General features: G+C 40.1%; 3 pseudogenes; 1 reads left to right on the plus strand and 2 right to left on the minus strand.

Moving 5' to 3' along the window:
- The first annotated feature begins 1,562 nt into the window (after nt 1–1,562).
- Nucleotides 1,563–16,271, plus strand: LOC121437820 (annotated as a pseudogene).
- Nucleotides 9,934–11,518, minus strand: LOC121437882 (annotated as a pseudogene).
- LOC121437888 lies at nt 12,264–13,582 on the minus strand (annotated as a pseudogene).
- Nucleotides 16,272–18,155: the final 1,884 nt, after the last annotated feature.

Below are 18,155 nucleotides of genomic sequence, written 5' to 3' on the forward strand. Positions count from 1 at the left end.
TATCCCGGTTTGTTTGCTTTTCCATATAAAGTTGATTATTGTTCTCTCAAGTTCTGTGAAGAATTTTGTTGGGATTTTAATGAGGATTGTGTTGAATTTATAGATTGCCTTTGGTAGAATTGCCATTTTTACTGTGTTGATCCTACCCATCCAAGAGCATGGGAAATCCTTCCATTTTCTGGTATCCTTTTCAATTTCTTTCTTCAAAGACTTAAAGTTCTTGTCAAACAGATCTTTCACTTCCTTAGTTAGAGTTACCCCAAGATACTTTATGCTATTTGTGGCTATCGTAAAAGATGAAGTTTCCCTGATTTCCCTCTCTGCTTCTCTATCCTTTGTGTATAGGAGGGATACTGATTTTTTTTTTTGAGTTGATCTTGTATCCTGCCATATCACTGAAGGTATTTTTCAGCTGTAGGAATTCTTTGGTAGAGTTTTTGGGGTCACTAATGTACACTGTCATAGCATCTGCAAATAACAAAAGCTTGACTTCTTCCTCTCCGATTTGAATCACCTTGATCTCCTTATGTTGTCTTATTGCTATTGCTCTAACTTCAAGAACTATGTTGAAGATATGGTGATAGTGGACAGCCTTGTCTTGTTCCTGATTTTAATGGAATGGCTCTGAGTTTCTCTCCATTAAATTTGATATTAGCTGTTGGCATGCTATATATTGCTTTTATTATATTTAGTTATGATCCTTGTATCCCTAACCTCTCCAAAACCTTTATCATAAAGGGGTGTTGAATTTTGTCAAATGCTTTTTCCACATCTAATGAAATGATCATATGGGTTTTTCTTTCAGTTTATTTATATGATAGATTACATTGATACAGTTTCGTATGTTGAACCAACTCTGCATCTCTAAGATGAAGCCTACTTGATCTTAATGGATAATTTTTACTGTGTTTTTGGATTCTGTTTGCATAATTTTATTGAAAATTGTTGCATCGATGTTCATGAACGAGATTGGTCTGTAATTCTCTTTCTTGCCTGGGTCTTTGTGTGGTTTTGGAATCAGGGTGACTGTAGCTTCATAAAAAGAATTTGGCAATGACTCTTCTGATTATATAATGTGAAACACATTAAGGAGTATAGGTATCAGCTCTTCTTGGAAGTTCTGATAAAATTCTGCATTAAAACCATCTTGTCCCGGTCTTTTTTTTTTTTTTTTGGTTGGGAGGTTTTTTATTACAGCTTCTATTTCCTCACAATTTATAGGGCTATTTAAATTGTTCACCTGGTCTTGATTTAATTTTGGTAAATGGTAATTATCTAAAAACAAGTCCATTTCTTTTACATTTTCTGACTTTGTGGCATATAAGCTTTTGTAGGAAGACCTAATTATTCTCTGAATTTCCTCAATGTCTGTTGTTATATCCCCCTTTTCATTTCTGATCTTGTTAATTTGCATGTTCTCTCTCTGCCTTTTGATTAGTTTGGATAGGGGTTTGTCAATCTTGTTGACTTTCACAAAGAACCAGCTCTTTGTTTCATTGATTCTTTGGATTGTTTTCTGTGTTTCTATTTTGTTGATTTCAGCCCTCAGTTTGATTATTTCCAGTCTTCTACTCCTCCTGGGTGAATCTGCTTTGTTTTTTTTCTAGAGCTTTCAGGAGTGCTGTTAAGTCTCTAATGTGAGCTTTCTCCGTTTTCTTTATGTGGGCACTTATTGCTACGAACTTTCCTCTAGCACTGCTTTCATAGTGTCCCATAGGTTTGGATATGTTGTGTCGTTATTTTTGTTGAATTCAAGGAAGACTTTTATTTCTTTTCTGACCCAGGGGTGGTTCAGTAGCTGACTTTTCAGTTTCCATGAGTTTGTAGGCTTTCTGGGTGTAGAATTGTTGTTGAATTCTAACTTTATTCCATGGTGATCCAATAGTACACAGGTGGTTACTACAATTTTTCTGTATCTGTGGATGTTTGCTTTGTTACCAATTATGTGATCATTTTTTGAGAAGGTTCCATGAGGTGCTGAGAAGAAGGTATATTCTTTTCTGTTTGGGTTGAATGTTCTATAGATGTCTGTTAAGTCCATTTGATTCATTACATCTGTTAATTCTCTTATTTCTCTGTTAAGTTTCTGTCTGGTTGAAATGTCCATTGGTGAGAGGAGTGTTGAAATCTCCTACTATTAGAGTGTGGGGTTTGATGTATGCTTTGAGTTCTAGTAATGTTTCTTTTATATATGTGGATCCTTTTATATTTGGGGCGTAGATATTCAGGATTGAGACTTCCTCCTGATGAATTGTTCCTGTTATGAATATATAGTGTCCTTCTACATCTCTTCTGATTGATCTTAGTTTGAAATCAATTTTGTTGGATATTAGTATAGCCACACCTGATTGTTTCTTAGGTTCATTTGATTGGAAAATCTTTTCCCAACCCTTTACTCTGAGGTAGTGTTGTCTTTGAGGTTGAGGTGTGTTTCTCGTGAACAGCAGAATGTTGGATCCTGTTTTCGTATCCATTCTCTTAACGTGTGCCTTTTTATAGGTGAATTGAGTCCTTTGATATTAAGTGATATTAATGACCTGTGGTTGTTAACTCTATTTTTTTTTTTTTGTGGTAGCGTTTGTGTGGTTCCCTTCTTGAGTTGTGCTGCTGAAGGGTTGTCAGATGTCTGTGCTATTGTGGGTGTTGTTGGCTTCCTTGGGGCTGGAGAGATGCCTCAGCAATTCAGAGCATTGCCTGCTCTTCCAAAGGTCCTGAGTTCAATTCCCAACAAACACATGGTAGCTCACAGCCATCTATAATGAGGTCTGGTGCCCTCTTCTGGCCTGTAGGCATACATGTACACAGTCTCACTGTGTTTCTTTTTCTTTTGTTTATTTTTTTTAGTTGTTGCAAAAAAAAAATTCCCATTTCCCTTCCCCTCCTCGCACACATCGCCCCCTTCCCCCCACTCCCCTCCCCCTCTCTCCCTCCCCCCGACTCCATTCCCCCCTCCCTCTTGAGAATGAAGAGCAGTCCAGATTCCCTGCCCTGCGGGAAGTCCAAGGTCCTCCCACTTCCATCCAGGACCAGGAAGGTGAGCATCCAAACAGGCTAGGCTCCCACAAAGCCAGTTCATGTATTAGGATCTAAACTTAGTGCCATTGTCCTTGGCTTCTCATCAGCCTTCATTGTCCGCCATGTTCAGAAAATCCGGTTTGATCCCATGCTTATTCAGTCCCAATCCTGCTGGCCTGGGTAAGCTCCCAATAGATCAATTCCACTGTCACAGTGGGTGGGTGCACCCCTCATGCTCCTGACTTTCTTGCTCATGTTTTCCCTCCTTCTGCTCCTCATTTGGATCTTAAGAGCTCAGTCCTGTGCTTTAATTTGGGTCTCTGTCTCTATATCGATCCATCGCCAGATGAAGGTTCTATGGTGATATGCAAGATATTCATCAGTATGGCTATAGGATAGGGTCATTTTCAGATTCCCTCTCCTCAGTTGCTCAAGGTACTAGCTGGGGACATCTCCCTGGACACCTGCGAGCTCCTCTAGAGTTCAGTCTCTTGCCAACCCTAAGATGGCTCCCTTAATTAGGCTATGTATTTCTCTGCTCCCATGCCCACCCTTCCTTTATCCCAACCATCCCATTCCCCCAAGTGTGGTTTCTAAGGAAATTCGGGATCAACTTACCCCAAGATCCAGTAATACCACTCTTGGGAATATACCCAAGAGATGCCCCATCATATGACAAAAGCATTTGTTCAACTATGTTCATAGCAGCATTATTTGTAATAGCCAGAACCTGGAAACAACCTAGATGCCCTTCAATGGAAGAATGGATGAAGAAAGTGTGGAATATATACATATTAGAGTACTACTCAGCGGTAAAAAATAATGATTTCGCGAATTTTGCATGCAAATGGATGGAAATAGAAAACACTATCCTGAGTGAGGTGTCCCAGTCCCAAAAAGATGAACATGGGATGTACTCACTCATAAATTGGTTTCTAGCCATAAATAAAGGACATTGAGCATATAATTTGTGATCCTAGAGAAGCTAAATAAGGTGAACCCAAAGAAAAACATATAGTCATCCGCCTGGATATGGAAGTAGATAAGATTACAGGGCAAAACCTGGGAACTTGGGGATGAGGTGGCATGGGGCTAAGGGGAAATGGGGTCTCACTCTGTTTCAATACTTGTCTTTGTCTCTTCTGTCCCATCTAGTCATTCTTCTGCAGTTATCTTCCGGCACCACCTGCCTTAAAATGTTATTATGTTTATTTAGTTCTTTGTGTCCTGGGACTAACTCCTTTGGCGGTAAAAACAAAGGAAATCCACACAGACACAGAGCCATGCGAGTTGTCTTTGCTCTGTATTCTGCCTGATTATTTTTTTTTCTATCCTTTATAGTTCTGGTTAGGTGATGATGACATATGTGTCCCTCTGAGACATTCAATCCAAGTGGTGGATTAAGTAGTTGTTTAGGCTCAGTTCATATCTACAGCTTGCTTTCTGCTTTAAATTTGTGCTTTAGAAACTTTATTTTTCTTCAAAGTCTTTTTATAGGAATACTGAAGCCTAACACATAAAAGAAGCAGCGGCCTACTTCTCTTGACAGTGTTCAAGCTTGTGGTTCCAGTACTCAGGTGACACAGGCAGGAGGTTCTCCATGTCAAGGCCAGACTGGGCTGTAGAGTGAGATGATGCCTAAAAGAAAATGCTCTATTGAAGCCAAGGAGCAGCTTCTGGAGGCTCGCATCATACATTCTCTAGGAAAACTTCTCTGAAGATGCTGCTAATATATTCCTGCTGCTCGAGTCACTGCTTTGGAGGATGTCTTATCTCTTGAAGTCCTGAGCTCATGTTAGCTCTGGAAATGAGACACATCTGATGCAGGGTCACTGAGTGCAGTGAATTTGGAGCAATTTCAGTCAGCCCTGCTTTGTAGATAGTAGATTTCATACTTACAAAAGTTATGACCCAGAATGGAGAAAAAGGTACAGGGTATTTTTGATCAACTGGTAAAGTGTAGATCAAAGAATGTTTACTGAAAAGATCACATTTTTACACAAGTCACAACACATGGCAAGCGGGATGAACCATAAGGCTCTAGAGTTATGTATGAGAGGATTCAGGCAGCTGGTTCAGAATACATATGTATTTTTCTCTCACTAGGTCTGGCCCTTCTACTGAATGCTCATCTGGGTAAGTCACTAATTCCATGTGTTATTGTTGACAAAATGACTAGCTACTGAAAAACTCAACTGCCTGAATTTACATAAAGCAATTGTCTTATTAATATAATTAAAAATATACCCTGGTGAAGTCAGACTTTCTTATTATTACTTATGAAAGCCTGGCCTTTAGCTTAGGCTTGTTACCAAATAACTGTATAACTTAAATGAACCAGTTTATATTAATCTACATTATATATGTGGCTTTTACCTGTCTCCCCTTCTGTATGCCTGACCCATTCCTCAACTCACTGGCGTCACTCTTGCACATAGATTCTAATGACCTGAGTTTCTCTCTTTGCCCAGAATTCCTGCCTTTCCTTTGCTGTCTAGTTTTAGGCCATTCAGAATTTTTATTAAAACTACCACAGTGAGACATCTTCAGACAGTGTACAAATATCCAGCAACAAACAAGTATTACTCTATTTGGGAAATGAAAGGAGAGATAAAACATAAAAGAGAGAGATGGGTTTGTTTTGTGTAAGAGTAGACTTTTCTCTCAGTCGTTATCCTCTATAGCTTGACCACCTAAGGGTTCTTTTTAAAAAATATTTATTTATTTATTATGTATACAATATTCTGTCTGTGTGTATGCCTGCAGGCCAGAAGAGGGCACCAGACCTCATTACAGATGGCTGTGAGCCACCATGTGGTTGCTGGGAATTGAACTCAGGACCTTTGGAAGAGCAGGCCATGCTCTTAACCACTGAGCCCCCTCTCCAGCCCCCATCTAAGGGTTCTTAAATTCTCATTCTCTGAGCTTTATGGGACCACTGGACTCAAAGAACTATGAGCATGCCATCGTAAAAGAAGTCTAAGATTTTCCAAACTCTCAAAGAGAATATATACAATATCTTAGCTCATCTGCAGGAGTGCTCAACTAGTCACCTCCAGCTGGAGATCAGGCTTATGAGGTAGGTAGGTGGGGACATAAGCAAAACCCAAACTTTCATTGTAGTTAAATGATATCTATAATGGATCATCATCCTTATTTTTGACCACCACAGGGTCTGTCTACAATCTGGTATTCTACTTCTCCAACTGGGCCCAGTATCGGCCAGGCCCGGTTCGTTTCACCCCTGATAACATTGACCCTTGCCTGTGTACTCACCTGATCTATGCTTTTGCTGGGATGCAGAACAATGAGATCACCACCATAGAATGGAATGATGTAGAGTTCTACAAAGCTTTCAATGGCCTCAAAAACAGGTAAAAGAAAGGGGTAAATATCTTAATTAGAATCATTTGGTCCAGTTGTTGCCAAGTTCCAGTTTCTTTGAAGATATTCCTCAAAACTGACTGTAACAAGTCAATGTTTATCATCTATGTATCTATCTATGTATCTATCTATGTATCTATGTATCTATTTATCTACCACATTTTACTTATTTCAAAATTAATTTTGAGAATTCGTATAATGTATTCCAATCACATCACTCCCTTCTCAATCCTGCTCAGATGCTCTCTCTTTCTCTACCTATACAACTTTAGTGTCCTCATCTTTGTTTTAAACTTAGTCTAAGTTCATATATTTTTGAGTGTGTGGGAATCCATTGGAAATTTGTTTGCCCATAAGGAGTCCCACAACTCTCCCAGAACCTATCATTTGGCCCCAGTGCTTCAGCTAGAGATGCGACCTTATGCCCACCTTCCCTTTCCATGATGGTATTTAGTCTGGCTTGAGATCTTGGATGTCTTGTGCAGGCTGTTCCACTTGCAGTGAAGTGTATTCATATGTGCAACTTGTCTGTTGTTTCTGGAAAACACCTTTAGCGTAGTCCACCGTCTCTGCTTCTTTCTACCCCCTCTTCTGTGATATTTCCCTGTTTGATTTATGGCCTGGTCCACATGATCAAAGTCATAAAGGCATTATTGTCAGGACCAAGACCCTTGGACACACAGGTTCTATTGATTTCGTGTTGATACAAATGGTTTTCAAAATAAGATACAATGCTATGAATTGTAGGTCCTTTGTTGTAGAGATAAGCTCTGAACTCATTCTATCTCACTCAAAGTTTGTATTGCTGACCAACATTTCTTTAATCCTTTCTTCCCCTGCTTAAACATCAGAATCAGTTGTTTCTTCATTTTTTTATATTTTATTTTGTCATGTCTAGCTAAGCTATCTTTTAGAAGCCTATTCTTTTCTAATAATAGTCAGAAAGGAAGTGAATACAGACAGAGTGGAGAATAAAGGTGGAGGAGTGGGAGTTGTTGAGGGCAGATAAGCAATAATCAGGGTATATTGTATGAGAATGAAATCTATTTTCAATAAAAGCAAGAAGATAAAATTCTGCCATCTACTTCTATGAGTTCAAATATTTTAGATTCTGCTCATAAGTGAGATCTTGTATTATTTGTTAATCTATGCCTTGTTAATTTCAGTTAACATATCTTCAAATTAGAAATTTTGTTACTAATGGCAGATTTTATTCTTTTAAAGACTGAATAACATAATTAATTACATAATTTTTAAGGTTTAATTATTTTCTAGACATTTGCAGTGATTATGTTTCTTAAATAATTAAGAATAATGTTACAATTAATATTGAAGTGCTATTATTGACAATATAGCTTATCTACTCTGGTTTTTGATAAAATCTACTCTCAATACTGTTTTAGTTTTTTATATTATATATCTATTTTTATATATCTTTAGGGCATTTATATTATTTTTGAAAACATCTACTCAGGGTCTTCTCCCTTTTACAATTAGGTTGTTTTCTTGCTATTGAGATGAGTTCTTGATATATTTGGGATAGCATCCTTTGCAAGATATATGTTTTGCAGATATTTTCTCCAATTTTAAGCTGAAAATCAGTTTATTTCAAGATCCAGTCCATCACTCATGGGTATATACTCAATGAACTCTGCATCTTACTTTGAGATATTTGCTTATCCATGATCACTGCTGTTCTATTCATAATAGCCAGAAATGGGAAACAGCCTAGATATCCATCAACTGATGAGCATATAATAAAAACATGACACATATATATTTTATAGTATTATTCAACTGTGAAGAAAAATAAAATTTTCAGTAAATGGATGGAGTTAGAAACTATTATCCTGAGCAAGGTAACCCAAACCCAAAGGATAATCATCACATATTGTCTCTTATATGTGGATCTTTGACTTTAAGCTTTGTATATGTGTGTTTTCTCTGAATAGCCACAGAGGTTGCATAATTAAAAAGGTATCAGGCAGGAGGATACACTCTTCCAAAGAGAGGAAATAGAATATAGTTTTATAAAGAGATAAAACGACAATAGAATAGGAAGATTAAGTCAGGGAGGAGATGGTGGGCCCAATAAAGGAGAGAATAAGGGGAGTGACAACCTACACGAAAGGCTTTTTGACAAACCATATGGAAACCTACTACTATAGAAATTATATATATGAATATATATATATATATAAAGATATTTTTCTTTTATTGAAAATATATTGTTTATTTTACAATATATCAAGATTATAGTGTCCTCTTTCCCGGCTCCTCCCATTTTCCCTACTTCCCTTCCCTGGAATACCTATGCCCTTTTTGTCCTTATCAGAAAAAGAAAGGCTTGTAAAAGATTATAACTAAACATGACAAGAATAAGATATAATAATGTAAGGGAAAGGCTACCGAATTGAAGTTGGACATGGAAAACCAACAGTAGGTAAAGAGTATAAAGCACAGTTTCAAGAACCACAGCTCACTTGCTTTCACAGTGAGGAGTACCACAATATACTAAATTAATAGTCATATATGAAGAGGATGTGTTTTAGGCCACTGTGGGCATGTGATTGTTGTTTCAGTCTCTATGAGCTTATATGTACTTGTTTACTTGATTCAGAATTCCTTGGTCTCCTGGTGTCCTCTATCTCCTCTTGATCTTAGAACTTTTCTGCCAGACTTGAAGGTTGTGGCACATGCCATTAATCCCAGACATCAGGAGGCAGATTCAGGCAGATTTCCATGAATTTAAGACCAGCTTGGTCTACAGAATGAGTTACAGGATAGCCAAAGCTACACAGAAAAATTCCGTTTTAAAAAACAAAACAAAACACAAAAGAATCTGCCTCTTATTTGGCAGGATTCCCTGAGCTCAGAGAGGAAGGACTTGATGGAGCCCTCTCAGTTACACTCTTTCAATGTATAATGTCTGACTGTGGATCTCTGACTCTGTTCCCATCTGCTGCCAGAAGAAGTCTTTTTGATGATGATTAGATAAGGCCATGGTCTATGACTATAGCAGAATACCATTGGGAGTCATTTTATTTGTATTTTTTTTTATTTATGGATCATTAGTGTTTTGTTTTACCCTAGTTCTTCGGGCTATCTATTCTCTGGTTCTTTTCCACCCTAGAAGTGTCATGTATGAGTTGCCTTTTGGGAAGTGGGCCTTAGGTCAAATCAGACCGTGGTTGACTTCTCACAGAAGTCTGTGCCATAATTGTCCTAGTGTATTTTTTTCCCATTAAACTTGTTTTAATGGGTCTCAAAATTCTGTGACAGATTTTTGGCCAAGTTGTTTCCATTAAAATTTACTGATTTTGAAAACTAATAACTTAAAACTGCCACACACACACACACACACACAAAATGGTCCACAAAACATTCTCCTTTCCTTCTTAAGGTTTTACAATGCATTGCTATCATTAACCGGTCTTTTACTATTAAACTTAAATGGCCAATTGAGACAAACAATTCTGAGGCAGTTCTTCCACCACTGATTAAGACTGGGATGACAGGTGTTAGGGGTAATATTCATTTAGCCTTCTGAGCTTTCTGGGCTGACTTGGTGACCTCGCCAGCTCCAGTAGCCTTCTTATCCACAGCTTTGATGACACCCACAGCAACTGCCTGCCTCATGTCATAAACAGCAAAACGACCCAGTGGAGGATAGTCAGAGAAGCTCTCGACACACATGGGCTTGCCAGGAACCATATCAAAACTGGCTGCATCACCAGATTCTAAGAATTTTGGGCCATCTTCCAGCTTCTTGCCAGAACGATGATCAATCTTTTCTTTAAGCTCAGCAAACTTGCATGCTATGTGAGCTGTGTGACAGTCTAGTACAGGAGCATAGCCAGCACTAATGGGGCCTGGGTGGTTCAGGATAATCACCTGAGCAGTGAAGCCAGCAGCTTCCATTGGTGGGTCATTTTTTAAAAAAATATTTATTTATTTATTATGTATACAATATTCTGTCTGCATGAATGCCGGAAGAGGGCACCAGACCTCATTACAGATGGTTGTGAGCCACCATATGGTTGCTGGGAATTGAACTCAGGACCTTCAGAAGAGCAGGCAATGCTCTTAACCGCTGAGCCATCTCTCCAGCCCCCATTGGTGGGTCATTTTTGCTGTCACCAGCAATGTTGCCACGTCTAACATCTTTGACAGACATGTTATTCACATTGAAGCCCATGTTGTCCTCAGGAAGAGCTTCACTCAAAGCTTCATGGTGCATTTCAACAGACTTTACTTCTGTTGTCACATTGACTGGAGCAAAGGTCACCACCATGCCAGCTTTTAAAACATCGGTGTCCACTTGGCCCACAGGGACGGTCCCAATACCACCAATTTTATAGACATCTCGGAGGGGCAGTTGCAGAGGCTTGTCAGTTGGCCGAGTTGGTGGCAGGATACAATCCAAAGCTTCCAACAGGGTGGTCCCACTGGAACTACCATCTTTGCGAGTGACTTTCCATCCCTTGAACCAAGGCATATTAGCACTTGGCTCCAGCGTGTTGTCACCATTCCAACCAGAAATCGGCACAAATGCTACTGTGTCAGGGTTGTAGCCAATTTTCTTAATGTAGACGCTGACTTCCTTAACATTTTCCTCGTATCTCTTCTGGCTGTAGGGTGGCTCGGTGGAATCCATTTTGTTGACACCAACAATTAGCTGTTTCACACCCAGGGTGGAAGCCAGAAGTGCATGCTCACGGGTCTGCCCATTCTTGGAAGTACCAGCTTTGAATTCACCAACACCAGCAGCAACAATCAGGACAGCACAGTCAGCCTGTGATGTGCCTGCAATCATGTTTTTGATGAAGTCTCTGTGTCCTGGGACATCAATGATAGTAATATAGTACTTGCTGGTCTAAAACTTCCACAGGGAGATGTCAATAGTGATACCACGCTCACGCTCAGCTTTCAGTTTGTCCAAGACACAGGCATACTTGAAGGAGCCTTTTCCCATCTCGGCAGCCTCCTTCTCAAACTTCTCGATGGTTCATTTGTAGATTCCACCACTCTTGTAGATCAGGTGGCCGGTTGTAGTGGACTTGCTGGAATCAACCTGTCCACTGACGATGATACTGACATGAGTCTTTTCCTTTCCCATTTTGGCTTTGAATTAGCAGTGGTTTTCACAACACCTGCATTCTGACGGCAAACCTGTTGTGAAAAAGTGTCCTAGCATATTTTATAGCAGGACAGAATGTAGTTAGAAGATTTTGTGCCTGGGTTGGTGTCCGTGTTTCTGTTTCAGTAGCCTGCAAAGTACTTTCCCACACTCTCATGCATATTGCATAGCTGTAACTTTTAAAATTAATATCATCTGTACTATTGACATTATTAAGATATTGATAGAGTAATGTCAGATAAAATAGTTGAAGTACTTTAGAGAAGAAAGACACTGTGAAAATATGTATTTATTATATATACATCTCTGAAACTAACTTCAAATATGCTTGCCTTGTTCTACAGGAGATTCGTGAAGCTTTTGAGAAGGAGGCTAATGAGAACAACAAGCCCAGGTTGTTGATAACTGCGGCTGTAGCTGCTGGCGTTTCCACCATTGAAGCTGGCTATGAGATCTGTGAACTTTCCCAGTGAGTGATGTACTTATTCTAAACATCTGTGGGAACTGTTAAAGCACTGCGGTGGTCAGTCTAGAGATGTCTTGCCCTCAAAAGACATTGCTTGTGTACTTGCTTTGGAAAAGGTGTTATTGTAGGCAAAGATGTGAGAAACAGTTATCAGAAATGATTTTAAATCTTATTACCTGTCAGGAAATTTGAAATTTTTTGTTTTTGTGAGGTGGCAACACATTACCCAATCACAGGAAGTTCTCAAGCCTGTGAGGCTCAGTTGTATGTCATGTAGCGGGAAGTGGCGCTGAACTTGGCGTAAGACTTGATGACCTTACAGCTTCCAAGAAGTCCTTCTCTGTAGCAATTTTTCGCCGGGCTTGGATTGCAAACATACCAGCTTCTGTACACACGCTCCTAATCTCTGCTCCAGTGCTGTTCGGGCACAGTCGGGCTAGCAGCTCAAACCTAATGTCTCGTTGAACACTCATTGAGCGAGCATGAATCTTAAATATGTGAGTCGGACCCTCTAAGTCAGGTAAGCTAAACTCAATTTTTCTGTCCAATCTCCCAGGCCTCATCAGCGCTGGATCCAAAGTATCAGGTCGGTTGGTAGCCATTAGGACTCTGATGTAGCCTCGAGGATCAAAACCATCCAGCTGGTTGATCAGCTCCAACATTGTTCTCTGCACTTCATTGTCTCCCCCAGCGCCATCATCAAACTGAGCTCCTCCAATGGCGTCAATTTCATCAAAGAAAATAAGGCAGGCTTTTTTTGTTCTGGCCATTTCAAAAAGCTCACGAACCATCCGGGCCCCCTTCCCGACGTATTTCTGCACGAGCTCAGACCCGATAACTCGAATGTAGCAGGAGTCAGTCCTGTTGGCGACGGCCCTAGCACAGAGCGTCTTGCCCGTGCCCGGGGGACCAAACAGCAGCACACCTTTTGGAGGCTCAATCCCAAGGTTAACAAATCTCTCTGGGTGGAGCAGAGGGGTTTCAACCACTTCTCGCAGCTTCTCAATCTGCTCCTTACAGCCACCAACATCACTGTATGTGACATCAGGCTTCTCCTCCACCTGCATCATGGTAACTGTTGGGTCAATCTTAGGAGGTAGTGGAATGTGAATTTGGTATTTATTTCTGTCCACACCAACTCTCATCCCTTCCTCAATGTCAGTAGGTGCCACCTGATCACTGAGATCCACCACAAACTTGGCAAACTGCTTCACATTGATAATGTATTTGGGGTCCTCTGAATCAGCATTGATTATCTTCGTACATCTGGCTACCTGCAGGGGCTGCTCGCTCTGAAGTGTCTGTTTATCTGCGGCCAGAAACTAGAGGGCTGGTGGAGCCAGGCCAGTGTCGGACTCTTTAATATCAGTGAGCTCATTGATTTTTTTGAGAAGCTGTTGAATGTCATCTTCAACCGGCTTGATCTGCCTGGAGTATGTGCTCTGGCCGTAAGTTTTCAGTAACGCAATATCTCCCTCGTCCAGAGCTCGGATGGGCTTGTCGTTCTTCTCATCTTCCTTGGTTTTCCGCTGGTCCGCACCTAGGTAGTCAGGCATCTTGGGGGCCGCCAGAGCCTCAGCGTCTGGGGGATTACGCAGTACCTTATTACCTGCCAGGTACCTAGATCAAATCCATGTCATGACATATGACCTCCATGGCTCCTGGGATGGCTACACAGGAGAGAACAGTTCCCTCTACAAATATCCTACTGACACTGGCAGCAATGCTTACCTCAATGTGGTAAGACCCTACAGGAATACAGACTGGGGATAAAGTAATATGGAAAGTAGACCCCCCCCCCAATTCACGCAAGTTCAGCAACTGTCCAAATTAAATAAAGATATTCTTAAGTTATAGGCCATATCTCATGAAGTATAATTTCATCAAAAGTTTTTGAAAAGAAAATATCAAGGAAAAAATCCATTGGTTATGAACATCATATAATTTGCCTGCTAAAACAGGGAGCTAATATAATTAAATACTGACCACTGACTGTTTGGGTCCTTTACCTAACCTACATTACAGGAGTATGCCATGAATTCCTGGAAGAACAATGGAGTCCCAGCTGAGAAGCTCATTGTTGGATTCCCAGAATATGGACACAATTTCCTCCTGAGCAACCCCTCCAATGATAGAATTGGTGCCCCTACCTCTGGTGCTGGCCCTGCTGGGTAGGTTCTGGGCCTACTACGAGGTCAGTAGATTGCTCTGTGAATTTCACACCCAACATTTTACATAGCCTTCAATTTAGGATCTCCTGGATCTGAATGTTTATTTTGCCTATTACCTACCTGTAGTAAGCAGTTCACTCCTGATGCTGTATGTTTGGAAAACAAACTTCTATATTTAATCCAAATAATGCTTTTATAAGCAAAAGATCATGTTACTAAGAACATTACATATAAAGAAACAAAATGAACATATTTATCATCCTACTGTGGATTCCAAATTTGTAGTACTAAAATATGGATAAAATGAATTTGATAAATAACTCACTCTTCGAATGTAGCTCAGTGGTACAGCATTTACCTAGAATGCTAACAGCCCTGGATTTAATCTCTAGTTGCATAAGACAAAATGAAGTAGGATCATGTTGTACAATAGTTTTTGTGAAAGACTTTTCCAGGCTTGGTTGCTTATTCCTTTAATTTGAACATTCAGGAAGCTGAAAGAGGATAATTCTAAGTCCAAATTAAAGCATAGACAGTCTACCTTAAAAGATAAGACTAAGGGTGTGATGTAGCTCAGCGATAGAGCCTGTACTGAGCAAGTGCATATCCCGGGTCCTATCACCATCAATGCAATGATGAAAACAACTCAAGATTTTTTTTTTACTACAAACAAAACTGAATTATAAAATTGAGGTAGCCCCAACTGAAGATAAGAAAGGAAAGAAATCATTGTTTTCTCTCTTTCATGGAATTAATATGTGAAGGATTTAAATCTCTTGATGTTTAAAGATTTGCACCTTCTTGAAAAATGGAGCCACTGAGGTCTGGGATGCCCCTCAGGAAGTGCCCTATGCCTATAAAGGCAATGTGTGGGTTGGCTATGACAATGTCAGGAGCTTCAATGTCAAGGTAAGGTCAGCTCCTTGGATTTGCTGACATCACAGCACCAAGGCTCAGGAAATCAAATTAACCTTACACCTTCTATCTTTAAACAGACTCAGTGGCTTAAGCAGAACAATTTTGGAGGTGCCATGATCTGGGCCATTGATCTTGATGACTTCACTGGCTCTTTCTGTGGCCAGGGCAAATTCCCTCTGACCTCTACTCTTAACAAAGCCCTGGATGTGCCCACAAGTGAGTGACAACCTGAGTATGCAGATGGCGTGTTTCTAATGTCCCTTTATCAATATAAAGGCATGGTTGAATGCTCACTCCCACTGCATGGGGCCTACTCTTCCCATTCCATTCCCTTGTTCTTGCCCAGGTGATCCTTTCTAAGTCTCAACTTCTAAGGGAATTTTGGGAAACCAGACCTAACGTTGGAGTGTGTGGGAAAAAATTTCCTAGGACTTCAAAGTTTGTAAGAGTCTGCAGAAATTGTGCTTATCTTTAGCATCCAAATCTCTCTGTGTGTCCGTTAATGAGTGTGTGTGGACCTCATTCAATGTCCTGCCTAGCCTCCTGGAAGAATCAACAGGAAGCCACACCAGTGCTCTTATTTATCCACCCTCAGGGAATGTCTCCATTTCCATAACTGTTTCTACAATTTTTCCTCAGAGGTATTATATTCAGATCTTCAAAACATTTGCATGTGTTAATTACTGAATGCCTTGGATGACAAAGGAGACATATATAGAAAGTAGGACTTGATCCACACTTTTTCTTATTTCCTGATACGTAATTGTCTTTGAGTCTCTTCAATTGTGAGATTGCCGCTAATTGCATCTTCTCCTGGGAATAATGTACCTAGTTTTCTTTACTTACACTTGAAGTTCATGGCCACAGCAGGACCACCCCTCTACTCTTTCTATTATTATATTTTAGGTTGCACAGCCCCTGATGTGCCCACTGATCCTACGGAGCCAGTGACTTCTCCTCCAGGAAGCGGAAGCAGGAGTGGGAGTGGGAGCTCTGGAGGAAGCTCTGAAGGCAGCGGATTCTGTGCTGGCAAAGCTGATGGCCTGTACCCTGTGGTCAATGACAGACATGCCTTCTGGCACTGCTCCCACGGAATCACATACCTGCAGCACTGTCCGGCAGGCCTTGTCTTTGATACCAGCTGTAATTGCTGCAACTGGCCATGAACCTGACTCTGTCCTGCCTCTCCAAACTTCTGTACTTTCCGCTATGCCTTGACAAAGACATTTGCTTCCATCTAAAGCTATGTAATAAAATCAGCTGCCAAAACATGGGCTTCCTTGATTTTTATGATTTAGTGGAAAACTTTTCTCCATTTAAAATATCAGCTGTGTGTGTGTGTGTGTGAGAGAGAGAGAGAGAGAGAGAGAGAGAGAGAGAGAGAGAGAGAGAAATTAAGGAGAGGAGTGTGATAACATGTTGCTGCCAAGAATACTACTTTTTTCTTCCCTCCCATATAATGTGCATGATAGCTTAGACTCTGGAAGACATCTGAAGCTTGGTGATGGGCCAGTACCCTAGTGACCATTTTTCCAACTCCAGAGGATTCACAGTGCTGCTTGCATTGCTGAAGAATGATTCAAGACTTTCTCCTATTACTGTTGGGGATATGTTGCTGTTCTAGCATCCCAAGAGTTGGAAACAGTGGCTAGATACATGCCATGGACCTCTCTTTGATGTCTGCCTAGCAAAGAGACTTGCAGGTGCCTTTTCAAGAGTGTCAAACTAACTGCTAATGATTTACTATCTCTCTAAAGCTTCACCAGAGAAGCTTTGTTCAGCAGTAGATGGCAGTTAACACAAACACTGGTCAATATGGAGAAAATAAGAAACTATGGAATTCTTATCCCTAAATGGGATATCTACATCACACCCTGAGACTCAGGGAGAGAAAAGAACCCCACACCTTTGTTGGTAGGATTGAAACCTGGTATCACTACTAGGGAAATCAGTGTGGAGAACTCTCAAAATGTTGGAAGCAAATCTACCATTGACCTATACATAGCACTCCTTGTCATATGCCCAGAGGACTTGACATATATTTTTTTAGCCATATACATTTTTGCTTTATTCCCAAGAGGCAGGAAATAGAAACAACCTATGTGCCATTCAACTGATGCATGGATAATGAAAATTTGGTACATATATATCATGTAATATTATTCAGCTGCTGAAGAAAAATGAAACTATGAACTTTGAAGATAAATGGATGGAACTAGAAAGGACCATATTGTGTGAGGCAACCCAGACCAAGAATGACAAATATTGCATGTTCTCTTCTATTGGAGACTTCCAGCTCCAAATCTTCAGATATGTATATATATTATATCTTAGGTAACACCAAATTAAAAAGGTAAAAGGGGACCACTTCTGGGGTCACAGGGTTGGGGAGCAATAGAGAATGGTATAGTAGGATACAAGTGACCTGATCAGAGAAATGGGGAGAAATGAGAACTCTAATTAGAAAAGGGGGAATGGAAATAAATACAGAATAATGAGAATAAAATAATGTTAAGGATGTCTGAAAAAGTAATAATGAATAATACTATCAACTCTTTACCTAGATTCTTATAATAGACACATCTGTGGACAAATATATGAATAAATTTATAGATATAAGTGTACAAATATTTATAAAAATTTCTCAACTTGTCTGACAATGCTTCTTCTAAAATCCCAAGAAATTCTAATAAAAACCCCAACACCAGGCATGAGCAGTGCTCTTTTGAGTTGTTAGTCAGGGTTGTCTAAGAGACTCACAAAATATTATATGCTACTGCTATTGCCCTTGTTGCTCCCCAGAGGGGTAAAGTAAGTCCCTGTTGCTGAAAACATTGTACTCATCAGACACAGGACACATAGGCTCCTGAACTGCAACTCACCTGAGTGTCTCCTTCCAGAGGACTAGCTTACATTGTACCAGAAGATGCCATACAAGCCTCCAAAAGCAACACCTATGAATCATAACCAACTGCAACACCTATGAATCATAATAATGACCAACATTGTACAATAACCATAAGGTGCGGTAATAGCATGCATATCTTGGTATCTTGGTAGT

Source organism: Microtus oregoni, unplaced genomic scaffold (genome assembly GCF_018167655.1).
Source record: "Microtus oregoni isolate MIOR12 unplaced genomic scaffold, Mior012 000054F_ref0000373, whole genome shotgun sequence".
Lineage (NCBI taxonomy): Eukaryota > Metazoa > Chordata > Mammalia > Rodentia > Cricetidae > Microtus > Microtus oregoni.